This window comes from Dermochelys coriacea, chromosome 2 (genome assembly GCF_009764565.3).
Source record: "Dermochelys coriacea isolate rDerCor1 chromosome 2, rDerCor1.pri.v4, whole genome shotgun sequence".
In the NCBI taxonomy this organism is placed as follows: Eukaryota; Metazoa; Chordata; order Testudines; family Dermochelyidae; genus Dermochelys; species Dermochelys coriacea.
The window spans coordinates 44,868,413-44,892,448 of record NC_050069.1 but is presented as its reverse complement, the minus strand read 5'-3'; the positions used below and the strand labels follow the sequence as shown (position 1 = coordinate 44,892,448).

The 24,036-nt window shown below is 40.0% G+C and overlaps 1 long non-coding RNA gene across 1 annotated transcript; it reads right to left on the bottom strand.

Moving 5' to 3' along the window:
* Window positions 1-756: 756 nt before the first annotated feature.
* Window positions 757-5,035, bottom strand: LOC119851736. The gene is made up of 2 exons (XR_005291376.1): window positions 4,661-5,035; window positions 757-2,053 (listed from the first exon to the last, which is right to left on the bottom strand). It is a non-coding gene; the product is annotated as an uncharacterized LOC119851736 (long non-coding RNA).
* Window positions 5,036-24,036: the final 19,001 nt, after the last annotated feature.

Here is a 24,036-nt window from a genome sequence, read left to right as displayed (position 1 = left end):
TCAGTTTATATTCTTCTACTTTACCTTCACTGAGTTTTTGGAAACTGTTTACAACAATATGTACTTTCAGCCTGTGTCTAGGATTACCTTATTTCATGGGCTTAGGATGGTCACATGAAGGCATGCAACAAAATGAATGGTTCTGGAAAGTGAATTAATGTTAAAATAGTAGCAAGCAATTATTTTTAATTAATTTTTTTAGTAACTGAACTTTCAGCATAAGCCTACACAATCTGAAACAAAATTACTTTAATAAAAAACACAGCTGATTTATTCTGTAAGCCAAGTGTATGGCAACCTATGACAGCATATTTTTTATCTCAAACGTTGCAGATCAATACAAATCTTATTACAGACTAAAAATGATTAATGTCACATCATAACTGTAAAATGGACATTGTAAAATTAATCCCTCTTTGCAACAAAGAACCCATACATTTAGAGGAAACACACATTGGTTCACTATCTTCAACCAAAAACCTCAGTGAGATGAAAACAGTTTAGCTTGGATTCTCAATTGAATCTAAAACCAAATATAATAAGATCAGTAGAAAACATTTGCTTTGCCTGATCTTAGTGGCTGTGGGGACTCTTCTGTGATTGAAGACTGATTTCTGCATTACACAGTAAAAGTTTCTTCTGAAGCACCCCATTTTCACACTGTTATGGCCCTGCTTGCTTATAGCGTTAGAAAAGTCTCTCGCTATTAAAAAGAGGAAAGATGTATAATTTAAATTCTAGCAATCAGGTGTTTGATATCTGTCCAGTATGTGTCTTTACATTAATGTCAATTAATATTAAAGGCAAAGGAACCGCTATAGACGAGACCTAAAAAAAAAAAAAAAATAAGAGCTTCTACAAGAGTTTCTTCCAGTACACACTTCGACTGTGATACTTTTTGTTTCAGGATATTTATGTCATGCTTTACAATATAAGTGCAATGACCCAAATTATGTTTCTTAATAAAAAAATCCTGATACATTAATCAAATCTGTTGCTTTAAAAATACCCTCCCATTTCACTCCTCAAATGAAAAATTTTGCCAAAAAGGTGAACGGAATATATCAGGCCTGCACAAGTGCTATTAAGTTGTTTGTAAATCTCTCACGCTAGCTATTTTGAAAAGAACAGATAAGCTTTTGTACTCTGACTGAACATTGGTATATGGACAGTATGTGGCTGACAATTATGTTGTGTCCTGTTGCAGCCAGGGGTTGTTACAGGCAACTGTATTAGATACTTATGGGGTGAGAGGGAGTATGAGGGAAAACATCGGTTAGAAACTAAAAGATTGAAGCTTTGAGCCCCCACAGTCTGGAACCTACATCCTATGCCCAGAAAACAGAGGTCATGAGAAGAACCAGACCACAGCTTTCAGGGATGACACAATCCAGCATTAGGAATAAGTTGTTCATTCCACTCTCAAAAAAGAAGCTCTGCCAACAAGTTTGAGCTTAAGTCTTTAAGCCTCCTTTAGATCGACAAGACTGAAATATGAACACACTGAGTTTAGGAAAAAAATATGCTTATTCCTATAGGTACCACCAGAATCATTCTTCGTGCTGCATTCTGGGCCAAAGGCACCTCTGCACTAACAATGTTGGCAAAGCTGCAAACACACAATTGCAGCAATCCAAAGTAAGTACAACAAAAGCAGGTAGAACTTTCTCCAAACCACAGAAGTCAGGCAGGATTTCATTCTCACTATACTTTTCAGATAATAAAAAGTTCTTTTAAACAATATTTTTAATATGTTTATCAAAGGAAATCTGCAAATTCAACATTAACCTCCCAAATTCCTCACAGATATAGAAATGGAAATCAGAGAATTCTGCACAGAAATCTGTTGAAGTTTTTGGATAGACAGTAACTCCTGCTGAGAATCAAAAACTGTCTTCTCCAGTTTTAACTTGGATTGAGCTATAGACCACTGGAAATAATTCATCTTGGAAAAATCCAACTCATGCAGAAAGCAATCCTAGGTAGATGTCATCTTCATAAAAGGGAAAGGCAAAGTTGTACTTCTCAATAAATGCTCCCAAGGATAGCAAACCTATAGGAAACAATCAAATTGCATACAGAACAGGTGTTTCATGATATGAACTGAATTTAACACAATAAAATTAATCATTCAGATGAGATATTGCAACAAAGCTAACACTGCCTAGAAGACAGGTGAGCAATAGCTTTCAAGGTGACACTGCAACCTCATTCAATGCAGCCAAAAAACTTGCAGACCGCAAGTAAGATTACATTAGTGTCACTGCCCTGATGAGAAGCAGATGCAACTTCATACAGCATAAGTGAATTAATTGCAGAGTTAGGTCCTGACTTCCTTTTCTACTCTAAAGAATCAGTAGGTTACTGAGAAATGGCCAACAATTATTCATACTGCCCACTGAGAAGATCTTTAGCACAAACCACGTGGGAAACAGAGAAGTGTGTTCTGTAAGGACCAAGCCCTCTCCTCTCCACTGTGGCTGCTGAAATAGTGCAGTTCCACTATCCTGAGCAGGCAGGATTTGGAGAGCCCATGCAAAGAGACTCTCCCATGGCTCCATAGGAAGGCAGAGACAGATGAAGAATCTGCTGCTGTGCTAAGAAAAGTGGGTTCATGGGAGCTACCCCTTCCCCTGCTTCCCACTTCAATGTCCAGCACGATTACTGAGCTAGGAATTAATGAGAGGATTGTGGGCATTTGCAACACCAGAAACAACAGGACACACACCTTTGCACCATGAATCCAAATCACAAGTGGTCAGCGTCTTTTGCAGCAATCTAATCAACCAGTTTTTTGAGACTGGCCAATTCATTCTCCTCAAAAACACTGTCTGGAGCAGAGCTGGTCAAACTGTAGGTAGTGAGCTACTTACTTGATTAATTTAATTCATTTGTTTGGTTGCAATTTTCCAGAGGTAAACTCTGATCCTTCCAGCTGAATGAGTTATTTGTAAATGGCTGACTAACACTTTGTCTCTATGCAAAATATATCCCAGTCTATGGGATGTTCTCAAACTGTTCACTAGTCACATGATCATCACTTATCATGCTGTTCTGAATTGTCTCATTATATTGCCTACCACAATATAATAGACACGCTAAAAAGAATGGCTATTTGTTATTCTTCGTGGGGGACTGGTCACCTAAACTACAGGGAATATGCTTCAGCTTCCAAACTGAAACTTTACAAATGAAGAATCCCCATATTCACACATATATGCTCGTGGTTAGATGTGAATACAGGTATTTCACCAGAATAGCCATTTCCCTGTTTGCTGCAATGTTTGTGAAAACAGTGAGTAAAAAGGGCTATAAACATGCTTACATTGAAAAGTAACTCAGAATTCACAAGACTGTGTCTGAACTACTTTCCTGCACATTTCACTCAGCTCGAGTCAGGAGTGTCATTCTGTAGACAACATCCTGTGCTGTATAAATGCGAGTGCAGCAGTGGGTCTGGAATTTTGCAAGGGAGGGATGTGCAGTAGATAAAATAAATATATAATTCTCATGCAAAATACTATACATGATAATTGTGTCTTTAGGAAAGAGACCTAATGCTTCATACAAATAGTAACCAGTAATTCCATGCTGTCTAACTATAAAGTTCTTCTTTAAAAAAAAACTAACCTAGTTTGAACCAATTATTTTTCTCAGTTTTCTATTGAAAATCCATGTTTATGGGAAATCATTTCATTTTTTAAATGATAAAATATTCTGCCAAGATACATTTTCCTTTTTAAAAAAGGAAGCAAACAAGCACCAAACAAGTTTTCAATTGATACTTGAAAAAATAAGCTAGTCATAAATACTTCCTTTTTTAATAGCACAAACAAAATTACAACTAAAACACAAAGCAACCAGAAAAGTAGCAGCTAGGGAGTCAGTGTGGCCTGGAGAATAGTGCACTGGATTGGGTTTCAGGAGACCTGATTCTATTGCTGACTCTAATACAGCCTTCTGAACAAGTCACTTCATCTCCCTGTACCTCAATTTCCCCATCTGTAAAATGGGGATGATGATACTGACCTCCTTCATAAGTGCTTGAGGTGTACTGATGAAAAGTACTGTATAAAAAGCAGATATTTGTTACTATTATTAAATTTTCAAATGAAAAAAACATGCTGGCCACAAACAAAATGCCCCTTTTACCAATGAAGGTATGATTGGCAAACTACAGCTTTTCCCCTCTTTAAAATGATCAAATGTGCTGGGGAGTCACTCAGGCCCCAATCCTGCAAACACTTACAAACGTGCTTAACTTTAAGCACAAGCAGTTAAATTAACTTCAGTGGGGCTACTCATGTCAGTAAATTTAAGCATGAGTGAATGTTTGCAGGATTTGCCCTTCATTTCTGTCCACATTCTGCTGGCTTTTAGGTTATTTTCCATTTAGATGCTGGAAAGGGCAAGAAGGAGAGGAGAGAGAAATCACACAGTCACCAGAGTAAACATGAAGCCCTTCAGCAGCCCCCAGACATCTGGTTTATTTGAAAAGTTGTCCCTCAAAGCATTTTTCTCCTGTTCCCTCACAGCTCCCTCATAACTCTAATTCCCCTCAAACACCTCTCCATGTTCATCCTCCCTCGTGCCATCTTCCCTGTTTGTTTTTTTCTTTGTCCCATCTACTCCCACTTTCAATTTCCTCTAAAGGACTGACCTCTGCTTTCAGTCTCCATGGAAGCCTCTTGTTGGCCGTAGAGAGGTGGATGCTGGAGACGGAGCCAGCTGCCTGAAGTTAAGAAAGAAAGCTGACAAGGACAAGAGGCGTGAGCTGATGAACAGCTTGGCTGCCTGTCCGTCCCAGGGACTTGACTAGTGCAGCAGTTTTATGATCTGTTTTTTCAAAAACGGACATGGTCAGAACCAAAACAGGGCTGTTGGCAGCTCTGCGGGGGAGAATTGCTTTAAGTTCTCAGATCTCTTGTCCTCTAGTCATTCAAGTCACAAAGAGATTGAATGCATCAGACTTGCTAGCAGGAAAAAGAGAATTCAGTAAGCAGCAACCAGGTACAAAATGGCCACTTCTGGGCCCAGCTGCTTCTCTCTGCTAGATTTAAAGGGTTAGAACCTGAGATGAATACTGGGAAAGAACGTTTCTGTAAGAAGGCAACCTTGCACTAGGGAGAGTTAGTGAGGGTAGTTACCACTGAAGGGGCCTCTGTATGCTGCCACTATAACACACTATGTTTTCACTGAGTGGTATCTGCACAGGTTGCCTGGGTCTCTGTAAAGCCCAACACTGACTTCCTGTTCTTGGGCCTGCACCTTTGGCAGAGTTAACAAATGAATCACCCCTGATGTGTTTATTAATAAATGCTTCACACTCCTGTAGGGTTTTTCAAATTAGCTCCAAGTGTTGTACAAAGATACATTTCAGGGGCTTGTGCAGCTTACTCTGGGAATCCTGTTCTCCTCACCTCTGCCCCTCACCCCATCAGAGGATGGGAAGGGTCTGTCGATGTCATTAGTCTCTGGGCCAGGGCAAGAGAGTGGGACTGATTCTGCCATCCAGTGGTTAGGGCACCTACCAGGGAGCTGGGAAATCCCAGTTCCAGTCTCCCTGCTGCAATTGCTCTTTCATTATTTATTCAAAGTGGAACAACTTCAACAGGAGAGACTGAGGTCACTCCCACATCAGACTATCCCATATCTTCATGGTTCATGCACTCTCTGGAGTGGTGAGAGACCCTCTGTTCAAATCCGTTCTCCCCTTCTGGTAGAGAAGAGGAAATTGAACCTGGGTCTCCCACAACCCAGGTGAGTGTTCTAATCACTGGGCTAAAAGATATAAGGTGGCTGCCACCACCATCCCTGTTTCGTATGGAGTGAGGCAAGAGCCTAATTCATTCCCTCAAGAAATGTCTAAGCCTTCTGACTCCAGGTGACAGGGTCCCATTAGTGGATTGTTAGAAGAGCTAGGCATCTCCCTGCAGCCCAGCTCTCAGAGATAGAAGCCTTACTCCTTTCCTTGGTATCTCCTACTGGCTAGTTTAGGCAGCTCCACACATAGCCTGCTGACTTTTGTTGATCCTATTCTAGGACATATATCTCTCCATATTCATTCGCCTACACACCTAACTCAGCTTTGTGGATTGCAATGTTGTTCCTCTAATTTTCTAGGGCCTGTGACATTCAGCGCTGCAACGCCTACATCCCTTTGTGGATTCCACCCTCTTCATTCATGCTTTTTGCTATGGCAATAGGCTCCATACACATATTAATTGTATGTTGCAAAGATTATTAACACTGTTGAAATATTTGTGTAACTCCGCTGTGTGGGGACACAAACCATCTTACAGTTGTGTTTGACTGTAACTGTGTTTGAAAACTCTTTCAACCACAGTTCCGAGTTATAATGTGCACAAGTCCCCTGCGGGACACAACTATGTCAAATTTCCAACCTGCTTGCTGATCACTCTGCTCCATGACTTCATACATCCAACTATCCTCTTAGCCTTCTCATCCATGGTGACAAGTTCATTATCCAACCCCTGACCTTCCTATCCCATCTGGGGGCCTCCCTGATTCTCAGCTGCATGCATCTCATCATTCTCATAGTGACCTCATTGGCTACAGACCCATGTTAATTTTTTCCACACCCATCAGCCATGTTTGCTCCCTACCCACCTGATACCATGAATGACCCTGGTAACAGAGTTTAAAGCTGCCTAGTGGTCAGACAGACTCATGGCTGCAGGTACCTCTCTCATCTCTTTCATATTCCTTGTCTGTGAATGAGTTTACTGGCAGGAATGTTCACAGAAGAAGCAGTTTTAAAGCAAATATTAGAGATATTAGAAAAATATTGCAGAATCTTCATAGAAAATGAATTTTGAACTCTCACTATTGTTCACAACAGAAACCTGATTGTATGAGTTATAGTCATCCAATCAGAAACAGAAACAATAATATGTCCAATCAAAGCTAACCAGAACAGCTTAAATCTTGATTTTCCAATACTTGTGACAACTTGCTGGCAAACAATCTACAGACCAAGCATTATTTATAGAAATTATCCAGTGAATAACTCTGAATCATGAATAAATTCAAGAAAGTTGTAGGAAGTTCATCCATAATTAGCAAAGAAAGAGAGTCTAAATTCATAATATACATTATTTTCTACAAATTATTCTCTCAACTCTAGGTTTGTAATGAAAGAAGTCAGTAGTGGTCAAGGTGGAGCAAGATCAAGAAGATTTATGGTATATTCCAGCAGATAACACAATCTTAGCAATAGAATATGTGCAAGTGAAAACTACTTCCCATATAGGTGCTTTTTATATCTTGGTGAAGAGATTATTTTGATTGTAAGCTCTTTGGGGCAGGCAATCTATTGGTTTGTGACTTGTACAGCACCAAGCACATTGTCTTGTTTCACAATTAATAGGGAATAAGATAGTATGTAGAGTAAAATTGGGCACAGTAAGCAAACATTGATTTGGTGATGGAAAAATACACCAAACAGTGAACATATCAGTGCATCTTTACATACCAGCACATACGTTAAATGGACATCAGGACTTCAGAAATCAACAAATCTGATATTTCTTTTGGAAAACCAGCTTTGTTTTTTGTTAACCCTATAAGAATTAACTTGAAGAAAATTTAAGTTTACAACAATAATAAACCCAGTATGGGATTAGTAAAGTCTACTGCACCTACAGTTGCGCCACCAAAGGAATGGGGTTAGTAGTGATGTAAGTTACACTTTGGTTGGTCAACATAAGTAAGTGAATGTGAGCTGGTGCAATTTACAATCTGAAGGGGCCAAAAGACAGGGTTGTAGAGAGAAAAGCAAGTAGCTGGAGTAAGAAGGTGTTAAATCAACTGACATACATTAGGCCAGATACAATGGAGCTGATGCAGGAAGTTGTAGATTACACCTACATGTGCTAGCATGGCCATTCCCATTCCCAGGGGGAATATAACACAATGGAAGACAGTGAGCAGTGTTACTGCTACCCTCTTTCTGGGTTTGCACCACTAAAAAACAGTGTTAGTGTTTAGCCAGAGACTCCTCTCAGCAGAGTTTACTGACAGAATGGTACTGTTCATTGGGTCTCCCACATGTTCTGACCATGCCCATTTCCCATAGTGCACTGCTCACTTTTGGGGTGAGCAAAAACCAGAATTTCTGTCACATGGTAAAATCTAATATTTCAACATTTGTTTTAATCCCAAATCAGGACAAAAAATTTAAATATCAAAAATTTTCACAGAATGAAAAATTCCAAAAAATTTAAATTTGGAAATGGCTAAATGTTCAGAGGAAAGACTAGATTACATCATGAGAGCTGTAGTCTAGCCAGGAAGCCTGGACCATAGGAGAGAATCAGGCAGGGGGCACTCAAACTAATTCCCATGAGGCAATGCAGCATCCTAGCGAGATGCAATTTAATGTTGAACTGACTCAAAACAAAATGTTTCAGGTCCAGTTCAATAAAGTAAAATATTTCATTTTGGTTTTCAAAAAAATCATGTTGATGGAAAATTACCAACCATCTCTAGGTTGTACTCTAGGTTCTCTGGGAATTTGTGTTGAAGTGCATGAGGAAGGGAAGGATCCACACTGAATCTGGGGCCTGTAGTGGAGAGTCACAGGTATGTGTAGCTATATGCTGCAGTGAAAAGCCTGCTGCACTCACATTGCAGTGTATAGCTACACATGTCAATGAAAGTGGGGAGACAGCAGGGAAAAGTTTCAGCAGATCCCCGTTACCAGAGACTTTAACTGCAGCAAGGAATTCCCAGCTGCCTCCCCACCTGCCAGAGCCTTTCCCCATGGAGGAGAAAGGCTTTAGCAGTGGGGAGCTGGCAGAGCCCTTCTTCACTGCCCCCTGCTGTTGGAGCCTTTGCCTTCAGTGGAGAAAAGCTCCAGCAGCCAGGAGTTAGCAGAGCCTTTCCCCGCTCCCTCCCCGGAGTCTTTCCCTGAGGCAGAGGAAGGCTCCAGCCGTGGAGAGCTGGTGGAGTCTATCCTTGCTGCTGGAGGTCAAGAGAAAGGCTCTGGCAGGGAGGAGACAGTGGGAAAAAGCTTCACTAACTCCCCCGCTGCCAGAGCCTTCCTCTGCTTTAGGGAAAGGTGATGGAAGAGGGAAGGCAGTGGGAAAAGGCTGAGCCTTTCCTAGCTACCTTCCTCCTGCCAGAAAGGATCCAGGAGCAGGGATTTGGTGGAGCCATTCCCCCTGCTGGAGTCTTTCCCTGCAGAGCAAAGAGCTCCAGCAGCAGAGAGGAAGCAGGACATTACATAGCTAAAATAGCAGTGTAGATGGGGAGGCATGGCTGGGCAAGTAGAGAGCTGTGTAGGGCTCACACCTTTCAGGTGCGTCTTTACTCACCTAAGATGTGCCTCCTCGTCTACAGTTTCAGAGTAGCAGCCGTGTTAGTCTGTATTCGCAAAAAGAAAAGGAGTACTTGTGGCACCTTAGAGACTAACAAATTTATTTGAGCTTAAGCTTTCGTGAGCTACAGCTCACTTCATCGGATGCATTTGCTTATGCTCTAATAAATTTGTTAGTCTCTAAGGTGCCACAAGTACTCCTTTTCTCGTCTACAGTGCTATTTATACCCGTGCTAGGGAGCCTATGTGGGTATGTACACTACATACTGCTGAAAGAAACATGCAGTGTAAATGTAACCACAATGGAAAGGATTCACGGGGGGGGGCAGATTTGCTTAAAGCATTGCTAGTCGCTCACTGATTAATCAGACCACAGTTTATTGAATTAGTAAGATTCATGATTGGAAATTTGAGGAAGGTACCTGTGATACACATTATGTTATGAGACTGAAATCTCTTACGCCCTGCTGACAATTGTATAATGAGCTGAGTATTTGGTCCCCTCTGCATTACTTTTTTTTCATTGTTTCATGTTTCTTGGCAGTTGAGTTAGAGTTAGCGAATATTAGGCCATAGGGAGAATGAGGGTGGCATGCTCTCAGGAGTTAGAGAACAGTTTTCTGCTTGAAACTTTGAGAAAGTTAGAAGGCAGTAAAAGAAAAATGTAAAAATGAGAAGCAAATGTAAAATCTCCCCACCCCCACACCCTTCACCACCACTACACACAAACTTTTCAACCATCTGGGAGAAGGCTAAAGAAAAGACCACAGGCTCCATGTTTATTCGGAGATCCCAGGATCCTATGCAAGAAATGCAGAAGGGCTGTGGCCATAGCTGCTATGGGACATTATTATTTATTGAAAAATATTGTGGGGTATTTTAGAGGTTCCTAAAATATATGGGACCAGATCTTAGAACCCATTCTCTTCGCATGAAGGGACTGGAAAGCTAGTTTAAATAGGCAGCTGAAGATTCTTCCAGTGTAGGGGGAACCCTGGAGTGATGTACAGCCAGCAATGCATTGAGTGTGACAAGGCCAGAACAGACTGGGCCATGACTGTGATAGGAAGTGTCTGGAGTGCCCTGTCTCTGGTCATTCTTTGGCATTATAATGGACCCTATTGGGTTGTTACAAGTTGGCACTGCGGGGGCATTGGTCACAGGATAGAAGGGACAAAAATATGGTGAAAGCCATCTTGATCCGACCCCTAATGCTGCCCTGCACACCTGAGTATAAAGCCCATTATTTACAACTGACTCACAGATGAAAGGGTATGAAAAACATAAAGAATGCCAACAACATTTCTAAAAACATTAATAAAACATGTGACATATACAAAAGATACAGTAGTGCAATGTGGTAAAAAGAGTTCATTGGCACACATTTGGAATGACCTGCATAAATCATTTTGGCTTTGCTATTTGTAATCCTATCCCAAGCCCATTCCAATACAATATTTACAACTCACCAATATTACATATATAGTGTGTGTGTGTGTGAGAGAGAATCATACAGTAGATGTAATAATAATACTTGATATTTACAGATCACAGTCCTGGGCCACCTTCTGACAGCTTTGGGCAGCTGCACCAGCACAAAGCAGATCTAAACCTGACTGATGCACCCAGCATTAGGGTATCCTCAGGAAGCACAGAATTAACATAGCAGTCGGTGCATGGGGTAGTGGCTTTGGAAAAGGCTGTTTGGTCAGAATGTCCTTTCACCTATTGTCTTTGTGGCACCTTAGAGACTAACAAATTTAGTCTCTAAGGTGCCACAAGGACTCCTTGTTGTTTTGCTGATACAGACTAACAGCTACCACTCTGAAACCTTTCACCTATTGGTTCACCTGGCTTCTGTAATGGCACCTTGGCTCCTCTGGCAACTGGCGCCAATTAGAGCCACCTGGAAGTAGTGGCAGATGAGCCCAGTGCAGAAGAGCCCCAAGATCAGGGGAATGTAAAAGGTACCTTTGTGTCCATGTCTCCTCAGCTGTTCCAAGCTCTCCCCATTCTCAGCTATGGATCTGGCCCATAATATGTAGTGGTTTTCATCTGAGCTTTCCAATGGTTGGCATATACATCATTATTTCCATTTTACACATAGGATTTATCTCTAGCCAATAGAGGTACATATATGACATTAGAACTTGTGCCAGCTTCATTTTACAGAGTCACAGAACAATTAACTAGATTACTGAATCCATCCCCTGCAAGTGCAGAGTACAGGAGGATACATGGGTTTTGCTATTGACTTCACTGTTAACAGAATCCAGCCCAGTCGTTCAGCAGATCTGTCTATGCACATATTTTCAATCCATCTCTCCCCCCATGTTATCTAGACAACAAAAATGCATGAGATTAGATAACATCAGATAATCTGATACTACCATTAAACCTAGATTCAGTGTACTGTGCATTCAGATTATCATTATAAACCTATATATTTAGATACTCTGATCTAACTGGCTACTGATTGGAACACATGAAATTGCTCATTTTTCCCCATTAAACAATATTTCTTTTACAAAATTTTTGCAAATGTGCTAGCAAATATCTGAATAGAATTTTAGAACATCACACACTTGGGAGAACTTATGATGTTACCATAAACGGATACTAACTCTATACAGATACCAACACTGATGTGAGCGTAAACACTGTCCCACACAGAAAACACTCAAAGTACTGTACCTTTATACATTTTATGGTTTTTATGCATTACTACCATTGGAAAAACAGTAACTGTGCATTCAGATTGTACTGAAGAGTACTGGAAGAAGTGCTTTGAGGTACAATTAGTTTAGTTAACTTAGCTAATTTAGTTTAACTTTGCTTTATGCTTATGTATAATTCTACATATATCACCTGAACACTGCTGTATTCATTACAGATAAAATAACAGCATGTGCACCAGAAAGAAAAAAGAAGAAAATGTGACTTAACAGCAAAGCAAAATAAGCAGATCTTTCTATTCATCAATTATTGTTGCATCCACAATATTCTGCTAAAAATTTGTCAGTTACTGTTCCTTTAATTTTATTTATTTATTTATTTTTGTTACAGATGTTGTTTCAGGAAATGATAAATATGTTGTATCATACTATTTTATGTTTTTTAAAAGGTGACCTATACTTTCCATTTCAAACACGGATTCTTTAATGAAAATATTGTAATGTCAGTCCATGCAAAGCAAATGCATATTAATATGCGTTTACATCTGTCTCATATTAATATTCATGCCTGAATCCACATCCCTACACAAAGCCAATTTTCTGACCATCTGTGTGATGGCTGGTGGATGCAATGAATACATTTTATTTGTGAGGGGAGCGATAAATCATGTATCTTCAGTTTTTCACCAGCAATCTTTCCTCTTAGGTGCTAAAATGTTTTTATCGCGGTTTAGAATTTTTAAGTAAACCAAACTGATTAACCCCTGAGCAGTTCATGCGGAGTCATTGGCCTTGTGAAAGGCAACAGGAAACATAACGAGAAGTACAACTGTGTGACAGAGCAAGAGGTACTGCAATTTTAGCAGCTTTATTTCATTGCCTTTTCTTCTTGCTTTATTCTTTTTTCAGAAATATATTCCATGTGATAGTTTAGAGCCAATGTCTGATATCCTTACTCATGTTGATGAGTACCTTACTCTGAAAATAGTCTTATTCATTTCAGTGGGACTGTCCATGGAGTTAGGAGCTACTCAGCACGAGCAACAGTATCAGAAGCTGGCATTTTTGAGAATTGAGTCTCATTATTTCATAACCTGACACAGCTGAGGCTAAGTGACTGACATGATAGCTAGTTTCTAAAGCAATCATTCTGTATCATGTAGTAACGTTCAGAGTGCACAATGACATTTTCTCCACAGAAATTAAGCTCTACTACTAAACTCCCCAAGGACGGATTCAGCTCTCCATTACACTGGTGTCAACCCAAAGTAACTTTGGTGTCAGCAGTGAAATTACTTTGAGAGCATGCATGCCAAAACAAGGTTAGAAGTGAGGATTAACCAGAGATTTCCAAGGTAGTCCATAACACAAATACAGCCACATCAGGGAATATGCTTACAGCACATCTTTACCCAAATCCAGGTAAAACAGGTTTCAACGTTAGTATAGACATTAACTGTAGCTTATAAGAAGGCTAAAACCTTGTTAAAGACCATCTGGCCTTTTACATGGTTATGCAAGAAGGTTAAGATCCAGTCTATGTCACAAAATGGAACCCTGTTGCAATGAGACTTGGAGGAAAACCAAGGTGAAACCGGATGAACTGATATGGCTGTATTTGTAGTATAGACAGGGCCTCTGCTATTTTGCAGACTTTCCCAGCTTGTTTTGAGAATGAAGCAATTTACTGCTCTGCAAGACAAAAATCTCACTGTTGTTAAATTTCCATGCCAAGAAAACTACGTATTTTAAAAAGATCCTTTGATGATTGTGTTGTTGTTTTGTCACAGGATTAGAAAGAGGTGAGAGGGAAGCACAGAGGTCCTTTCAATATCCATTGTGAGTTTTTCCATTGACTTTAGTATGCTTTGGATCAGTCCTAAAGAGAGAGATGCAGGACCTCCCAAAGTCTGCTGGCTGTTGTACTAACAAAGAGGAAGGAGCAGGATGGAAGCATACGAGCAAGGATAACTATTATCACTTAGTAGTGGTGTTATATAGGTGAGTTCATGTCCCCTTCCTGCCAGGACACTGCTGCTTCCATCTTCCAGACATTCCCACTGCCTGCAGGGCTGTCTGCATCTTCTTGCCTTTATGACTGAGAGTTCAGATTACAGGCACCTGTAACTGGGATCATATTTAAAAAGATGAAAACATGCTCTATTCTCCCCTGTTCTTGTGGTGCTGCCCCTTTCCTCACTCCCTGGCCCACCAGAGTTCACATTTAACCCCATTGCATCCACTGTCAGTTTTTCAGAATCCAAATAATCCTCCTTATCATTTGAATCAACAGATAAACAAATGCCTCTAAAACATCTGCCCCACATGCCATCATTAACTGGCTGATGTTTTACACTTCCTGTAGCAGAGGTGGCTCCTGAGGAGAGATCTGAAGGAGGAAAAGGAGCCGTTGTTCAAGGAGCACATCCCATGCACAGAGAGCAATATAGAGGCTTGTGAGAGAAGCTGACAAATGGATGGACAAGGCTGGGCTCACTGGGGAGGAGCAGAGGAGATGGGGTGATGCCGGAACAGTCAAGAACAGACACAGGGAGAGAGGCAGCATTGCAAAAGCCCTGGAAGATGAGAGTAGGAGGTGTTGGTAATTGGTAAGAAGAAGGTTGTCAGAAGAGATGGAAAAAACTGAGGCCAATGTCTGAAAATCTGGCCCTTTGTGTTCTCATTGGGAATGCTGGGCTTATCTTAAGACTCTGCTATGGAGAAGCAAGTCCACTGGGAAGAACACAGATGGTCTGGGTTAACTGGCTTCTTGGGAAGGAAGGAAAGAAAACATTTAAAACTTTTTAAATTAAAAACAAGAGCCTAATACTCTTTCTGGATACACTGGAAAAAATTTTAATGTGGTGTAATTCCAATGAAGTCATTTCAAAATCACTTCCATAGAGTTATGCCAAAAGAGAATTTGACCCAATATACCCAGTTCCCTGTTTAAAAGTCGGTTGAGGTGGTCAATACATTTTTGTAAAAATAGATTAGGGAATCCATGAAGAGGGAGAAGAAAGTTCTCTCCTCCCTCTAATGTAAGTCAGAGTGTGCCAGCAGCATATAACCTACTTCTACCTTCAAGTCTACAGCTGTATATTAGTTTTGCTATTATTTGTGCACTGAACTTGAGAAAATGAGAAAAGGAATTTTGCATGAATTTCACACATCATCTGCATAATTAGTCAGAAGTTAGTTGTAGCTCAGATAAATGGGCACAATTGTAATAAAGGGTTCAAATAGTGCTGCAGAAAATAAGCAAGACAGTTATCAGTTCATTCAACACATTTCAAGAAAATATGCTTGTAATGAAACTCCGGCTGACAGCAACATTTTATCTGATTTCTTTTTTTATTTGTGTGTGGTTCATAGGATTATTGAAGGGTGTAGAACCTTTCATCTCTAGGGTTCATTAGCTTCATTCATGGTCAACAGTAACTGAAAAGAGTTATTATCCAATGGGTGTTGAATGACCTGTGAGAAAAGAGTTTAGTTGTTTCATTAAAGTTCCCAGAGCATAGGCATCTTTATCACATACACCAACATCACAATTAACACTATTTTTATGACCACCAAAATTCCCACACATAGAAAAGTGATTTTGATGAAAACACACTCTTATGTAAGGATGTAAATAAATATATTTAATATTTCAGGAGATAGGTTCTTAACTTTAAAGCATCAGAGTCAACTTTTACCCACTTGAAAAAACAAGAATTGCAGAAGTGACTCAAAAACAAGTGGTTTCTGCCTCCTTTATTACTGCTAGTCTCCCTGATTTTAAAATACCCATGAAATTTAGACAAGCCACCTATTCCATCAAAACAGTAATGGATAATAAGGTAATTGACATTGAAGGGGACTACTCATACTTGAAGTTATGCACGTGCTAAATGTATTGTTGGATTGTGGCTGAAATTACCATTGTCACCTTTCAGGCTATAACTGGCCAGCACAAGTGCTGTGTGTGCAGTTTTGCTATACAGAACATGCAGAGTGGGTGCTCATGTGCAGAATACAACATCTGGGAGAGGGGAAAAAAATACAATCCATGTTATGTGAGCTGGGGACATCCCATAATGGAAACTTTTGGGCTCTTTGTCTACACCAAGATTTGACTATGTTAAAAAACAGGATGATTGGCAATAATTTTAAAAAAGACAGAAATCAATTCTGTAGTCAGAGGGATCCCAGATTTTCTATTGTATTTCCCAGTGGCTAACAAATTTAGCCTGCCAGGAGATTTTAAATGTCTCTTTAATCATACTGTAAACATACAGAAAACATATACAAGCTGGAGAATTGCAATGGGACAAGCTCCTGAATTAAATTCCCAGCATTCCTTATTCCCAGAATTGCAAGCAACTCAAACTGATTAATCTTTAGTTATATTGTCAAATTACACTCTATGTCCACTTCATTTGAACAGAAAGTAGATTCAGCCCTGTAGGTTCCAAGTTTCAGAAAATCTTTTGTGTCCAGTCTTGAATTTTTTAAAAAAATATTTAGACTATATTTCCTGGAATGCCACACACACTCTGGGCTTTTTATCCCTCTGCTTTGGTCAACAAAAAATAACCAAAACATTTGCAATACTGTCCCCTTAAAGATGATCTCCATCAGTATTTTTAGTGCATAACACTAGTGAGATTAATTACGTGAGAAAGAGAGGGATGATCTCAGATCAGCAATTCAAGCCAAAGTAAAGTCCAAGATCCCAATTCTCAGTTCCTCAATCTTTGTGCTTGGGGCAGGGATGGGACAGAGACAGGACAAAGAAGGCTTTAAGCCACATTTGTGCTCCAAGTAATCTGAGACTATGCAGTACTATGTTTTGCTTCCCATCACACCTTACTGGGCCATGAGGAGCAAAGAATGGTCTGTGCTGTGAAGTGCGCACCCAAAATGCCCCTGTTCCTCTCCCTGTGCTGGCTGGGGGCTGGAAGCAGGGCCAGAGCAGATCACTTACACAAATCAACACTGCTTGGAAGGCCTCCTGTGAAGGTGTTGTTCTTGGGGGAGCATTTCTACCCACTTCAAGAATGCCAAAGCAAGGTAAAGGAATCCTTAGTGTAACTGTGAATCAAGCCCAGAGCATTTACACTAGCTTTAAACCATAGCTATTTAGGGACTGGAAACCACAAAATGCTCAGGGTTTAATCTTGTCAGATGTTATAACTTAAGCAGGCTTGGGCCTAGGCATTCTTAGGTAGGAAAACCCGTGTGGTGGCTGATTTGCTAGGTAACATTCTACCCTCTGGCTCAGGACTGAACTATTTTCTTTTCCTACTAGAGTTCCATTCTCTACAGTGACGAATTTTTCTGCCCCAGTTGATGATCCATTCCTTGGGTAAAATATTCTTCTAGCCCCATCTTCTCATCTCTCCCCGACACACACACCAATAAAACACATCAATTCTGTACTCATTCCTACCCGAGGGCTCCATGCACTCCTCCAGTACTAGCACTTCAGGCTCCAGGCATGGGCTGTGTAGACAGGCACAGCAATGACAGAAAGCGCATGCAGCGGCTCCCAAAATCCCGCCCAATTAAGAGCAGCTTGGCCCTATCGTCTCTCCTCCTCCTCGTATGCTGCTGAAATGTCTCTTGAAAAGGAGAGGGGGTGAGGCTACAGGAGCTATGTAGCTCATCTGCCCCGTGCACCTAGAGGCACTGGTGAGGAATGCAAGAAGAGTGCTCCACTCATAGCAGATCCTCAAAGTCATGCTCAGGCCTGAAAATCGGAACAAGGCAAGCTGACCATCCCTTTTTGGCATGGGACTGAAACAATTTTGTGCTGCTTCTTCCCCACATTTAACCTGTTCTTGACCACCATTATCACCACACAATTCAAGAAGAGTTAGTGAGATGATTCTTTGGGATACACCACAGACTTAATTAACTAACTTTACTTAACAGGTGTTTATGAAGAGAAAGGGTTGGGGAATCTTTAGGTCCCCACTAACCTCCTGCAGCTGAAGTGGATTACAAGCCCACTTAAGTTAGTGGAAAAACACTGATTAACTTCAATAGGCTTCAGATTAAATCTTTAGCTACTGGTTTACATGTTAAATGCCAAGGTCCTCCTTTACAGGGATTAAAGACATGCTCCATTAGTAAGAGGCTTACCCAAGACCCAGATCATCAGCAATCTTCTGCCTCTGTGTTGTAGATTTATCCCTTCTTTTCACTCTATCCTCTTCATCTTTCTGTTTCTCTTTTCTCTCCTCTGTCTTTCTAGCAGATATTTTCTAATTTTTAAATCAGCAATTTCCCTACCTCTCTCCTTCATTTTGAAAGATAAGAGCTGCACAGTAGCTTCATTGTCTCCCTTCTCCTTTTTCCTCCTCAACCTTGCTTCTCATTTTTCTCTAAGGTCCTTTTCTCTCTTCCATCATGGTTTTCAGGAAAGGTTTGCAAAATATTTGTACTAAATTCAAAGGACTTAACATTTGAGCAATTTTTAAATTATATTGCCAATTGGAAATGGGTCCTGATTTTGCATTAAACTGGATAATTTCCAAGGAGATCAGGACCATTTTGAAGTGAAATGGATTTCATTGAATTTCCTTAGCTTTCACAACCAAATTACTGATTTAATGAAAATACAAAAGTGCTGGGTCTGTGAAAAAAGACAAAATACAGTTAGAAAAATGGCATGATAAACACACGGTGATTTTACACAGTCCTTGTTGTTCCTGTCCCTCCTCTTGCAATGTCAATCTTCTCTTCCAATTGCCAGTCTTACCTCACCCTAACCCTTTGTCTTTCTTCTGCGCTATTCACTGTCAGGTTGATCTTGTACCCCTGTGATTCAGGTTCTCCACATGGTAGGACATAGTACCACACTAGACACCTGCATGGATGATTGCTTTAACTGCCTTAACACTGTGTCAATTATAGAACTCATTGGAAATTTTCTGATGAAACACTTTTCCATGAGAAAATGCAGATTCATCTAAATCTAAACATTTCTTGGGAACATGCCAATTTTGACAAATCTTCTGAAGGAACACAAGCAGAGATCCATTGGAACACTACCTGCCAGCTCGTCACCCAGCGCCTCGGCAACCTTCATAGAATCAATCATAGAATCACAGAAGATTAGAGTTGGAAGAGACCTCAGGAGGTCATCTAGTCCAACCCCCTGCTCAAAGCAGGAGCAACCCCAACTAAATTAGTCACTACCCGTTGAGCCCGACGATCTAGCCAGCTTTCTATCCACCTTGTCATCCATTCATCCAATCCATACTCTTTTAACTTGCTGGCAAGAATAATGTGGAAGACCATATCAAAAGCTTTGCTAAAGTCAAGGTATATCACATCCACCACTTTTCCCATATCCACAGAGCCACTTATCTCATCATAGAAGGCAGTCAGGTTGGTCAGGCATGACTTGCTCTTGGTGAATACATGTTGACTGTTCCTGATCACCTTCCTTTCCTCCAAGTGCTTCAAAATGGATTCCTTGAGGACCTGCTCCATGATTTTTCCAGGGACTGAAGTGATGCTGACCTGTCTGTAGTTCCCTGTATTCTTCCCTTTTTTAAAGATGGGCACTATATTTGCCTTTTTCCAGTCATCCAGGACCTCCCCCAATTGCCACAAGTTTTTAAAGATAATGGTCAATGGCTCTGCAATCACACCTTCCTGGTGGACTTCAGCAGAATCAGTGTTACCCAGGGTTCTTTCAACCCAAAGCTCTTGGTAACTATTACTCTGTGCGAGGTGGTGTCAGGAAATAAATCAGGGGAGACACGGCCGTCCGACCGATAGATGGTTGGCACAAACAGGACAACACAAGAGTGCTTTCACTTAAAGCTAAACTTTACTTATTCTCAAGCACTTATACACACCTCCACAACAGGTTAGTAAAACACCCCCAACCTTGATAATTACCACAGTTGAGTGTGGCTCTTAAGTGACAGCGGCAGGCTTTCTGGTGGCCAAATCTTCTGTCTGCTGGTGGGGACTGCAAGATGTATCCAGAGGGAGAGTCCAAAAAGAGTCCAACTACCTCAAACTTTTTCCCCTTATTTATACATTATACAATACAATTATTTATACAATAGAATGACATGTCCCTAAAGAAAACTTGTTAAGCAAGCAGTTCCAATGGTCAAGCAAGAGGCTCCTTCTGATTATTGATTAACCAGGTGTGGGTTTTTCCAGAGTTTGCAGCCTTGAGGCCCCAATTGACATTCCTGGGGCACATCCTGCTCTTCTAAAATGCATGTATCAGCCACTTCAACACAATTCTTATCAGGAAGGACATGGGGTCAAGCTGCCCTTTCTGTGGCACCCAAAACCCCCTCCCCTCCTGCCTGGGTCAAACTGAGACTGCTGATTGGCCAATTTACAGCCTGCTGACTTAGCTGCTTTTAGCAATAAGCCATAGTGGTTTCAGGCACTTTACTGATTTGCTGACATCTTCCCATACATCAGGACCTTAGGGCTTTGAGGGTCCACAGCTCTAGTGGAGGCACTCCAGAACTTCCGAGCCTTCCAGACTCCCTGCTGTGGAGCCAGGAGACTAGCATTTCTGGGAGCCCCACTCTAGCCAAGGCTCTTGGGGTTTAGGTTTCCAGCTCCAATGCAGGGAGCCCTGGGAACCACTGCTGAGCCGGGAGCCTCAGGGCTTGGGCTCCCAGGCACAGATTCATTTAGATATTTTCAAAACAAAACATTTCAATTATTTTGAAATTAATTTTTCATAATTTCCCTGCCACATGCAATTGCAAAATTTTTGCTGTTCATTCTGAAATGGAATGCATTTTTTCCAAAATGTTGGAAGTTCCCAAGGAAGGGGAAAATTTTGACTTTCAGCTACTTCTGATCAACCTTTTTTTTTTCCTTATCGTCAATTATTATGGTAAAGCGTGAGTGAGTAGCTTTTGTGCCTAGGCTGGTAAATTTTCATTACAGTTCCACAAGTCCTCAATCCTTGAAAAAAATTGGAGGAACTTAAACAGAATCCTCTAAATCTGACCTAATACAGACATTTAGGGATAGACTCACAGCTATGTAGCTAGGAACAGCAATGCAGTTAGGCTGATGTAAGTACCGTTGAGAATCTGGTTCATAATTACTGCATTTTCAGCTGGTCAGGGTAAGGCATCAGTTTAAATTTTGCAAACAGAAAGCTCTGGGCTTTGAGAAAGGCCTGAGGTGTTCTGAGAAATAATCTTGAGAGACATTTTGTATTGTAGGCATTTCTTGTATCATTTCATTGGTTGTAATGTTATATTAATGAGAATCTGTTCTAGAACCAGAGCTTTTCATTTTTATTAGCCAATGTAAATGAGCTTTTTAGTACTGTGTCTCTGACAGATCTTTGGTTTTCATGTAAAGTGTGCCAAAACTTTCTGACCAGCATTCAGTAAAAAACTGTTTGTCTGACCAGCATTTCAGTAAACTGAAAATCCAAGAAACTCATTTATCATTAAAAATTCACATCTCAAAATTAGCTGCCATATCATCTAGCATGTTGAAATAATTGTATTATGTTTAACCCCTCAATAACTCAGCTACCTGAATTACTGCCAAATAATATCTTCCATTCTCCTAGGCTTTCATTATACTGACAAATATCTGTGTCACTACATGAGCTACAGGTTCCTCGGAATGAGGGTGTTCCTTGCAATATTATTGCCAGCTGATCCCACGAAACATCATGAATGATTTGTTTGCTTTATGATGTTGGCTTCCTTTGTCCTGAATTCAGCAGTAACATCTTGCTAATTCTGTGTTTAAATCTATGGATACTAATGCCCCCCCTTTTTGGATCTCGTCAGTGAAGTATCAAAGGCTTAGAAAGACTAACAATAATTTATCCATCCTCAGGGCTCATACAAAACTGAGGATTAAAATCTCTGCAGTACATAGGCTGTAAATTATGCATTGCTCTGGACATTGCTATGAGTAATTCTGCTTCACTTGAAATGCTATGATCCAAAATCTGGAAAGATTAAAGATTAATTTCTTTCTTGATTCATTACTGAACATGTTCTGTTCTTTTTACTTATGTCTCTATTCTGTTTATGCACAGAAAATGTTTTATTCATGGATCAGTATATAATTGTCCATGCTTGTGCCACAGGATCCATTCAAATGCCTTGACATTATAAATATACATCTAATTTTATGTTGTTTATGATTACAACAGACATTAACTGTACCATATTATGTGTATTTTTATGATATGACACTAAAACAGTTAATAGTCCACAAGTTCAAATTCTGAAGCATAATAATCACTTTCTGATTACAAAATGCACAGATACAGAAGTATAATAGCCAACCACGTTGATACCTCTAACAGGCTCTATTAAGGATGGATTTTATCCACAAAGCCATTTTGATTTTTCTTCTTTCATATTAGTAAAGTTAAAAGGTTCAGGGGCAAAAATTACTGGAAATCTACATCAAAATTGTCAAGGAATCATATTCTCATCTTGGGAGCTTTTTATCACTGCCAATTATAATCACAACATAAGATTTATTTTGGTCTGGATAAGGATTTTCAGTACAACCGGAAGGACATAAGATTCTGCTAATACACCCCTGCAAATATACAGTCATAGCATACAATAAAGCTTCTAATTAGCTCTGATGTGACATTGCGATCCATTCCAGTTTACCAGTAAAGTTAAGGGATGGTGTGTGTATTTGCTTGTTTTGAATATATTGAACACTTTGTTCAGATTATGTTCTGTTCACACAGGAAAATACATCTGCTCTGTCAATGATATAAAATGGGTATTTCCTCAGGGGTGTGTAAAGTGTATATAAATCTCAGCATCTGCCTGATATTTGCATAGATGCTGCTACGTAGGTCACTTGAGCACTTAGTTTTCTTTGTGATGTGGGAGTAATGTTGGTTAGTTCTCTACAGTGTAATGAAATCATGGACATTTTTGCTTACATGTGTAAAGCTTTAGTTGTTCTGTGAATAGGGCCCTACTGTACATTATGACTCCACATTGCATTTATGGTTTAGGTCCACTGTATTTACATAATTAGAAAAACTGTTCACGTTTCATGGTATTACAATATAGGTTTTATATACCCACATTAGATATTTTATGTTAATTAAATTAATAATTTACTTATATTTTTCTGCAAATGAATCTTTGTAAAAATACATCGTTGTTACAATTAAACTTAGCTTGTAGAAAAGCACCATTTTGTATTACCCAAAGTCTCGTTTTTCTTCAGAAACTCCCCTTGCAGCAATCCTCACCGTAAGTCATTAGTTTAGCACATCTGCCCACTCTAATGGTTGCTCGAGTGTACACATACCTGACTGCCATCTAATTTAGACATCACCAATAGGACACTAATGTTAATGTCTCCTGGGCCAGTTAAATCCTAGATTATTGACTAGTTACAGTTATCGGTTCATTTGGTTGTTGGATTTGAACCAAGTGCACCTGAGGTCATAAATAGGTCAAATGTTTATACATATTTCAGAGGAACCAAATATTCTTGTTGTACTGATAGCCAAAAATAAGTATACATATAATTTAGAATTTGTTCTTGCAGAGCATTGCACTGAAATTTCACTCACATGCAATATCCCTTTTGTTTATCCAGGCAGAGGTGTCTAATTAGGCATCATGTTCTTCTCAGGATGAGCTGCAATTTAAAAAAATTGACACAATTTAGCATCAAGAAAACAAACTGCTGCCATCACATCTCTGATAATCTTTTATAAACATAAAAAGAAAAGGAGGTACATCTAGGCTACACTATTTCTAATTAAAATAGTAAATAGAGATATGACAAACGAATAAATCAGAAACTGTGTATTTCCATTGGGTCAAATTCAGCTCTAATGCAGTGGATGCAACTCTACTGCTATTAGTGGAGTTTATATGTTTATACCAGAGGGAAAATCTTGCTTTTTTTACTCAAGCAAGTAGCTGCCTTCTTTGGTAAAACTATCCAGATGAGAAAGGCAAATAGCAATTGATTCCAGATCTGAATTTGGCCCCTTGTTTACCCTGAATAGTAGCC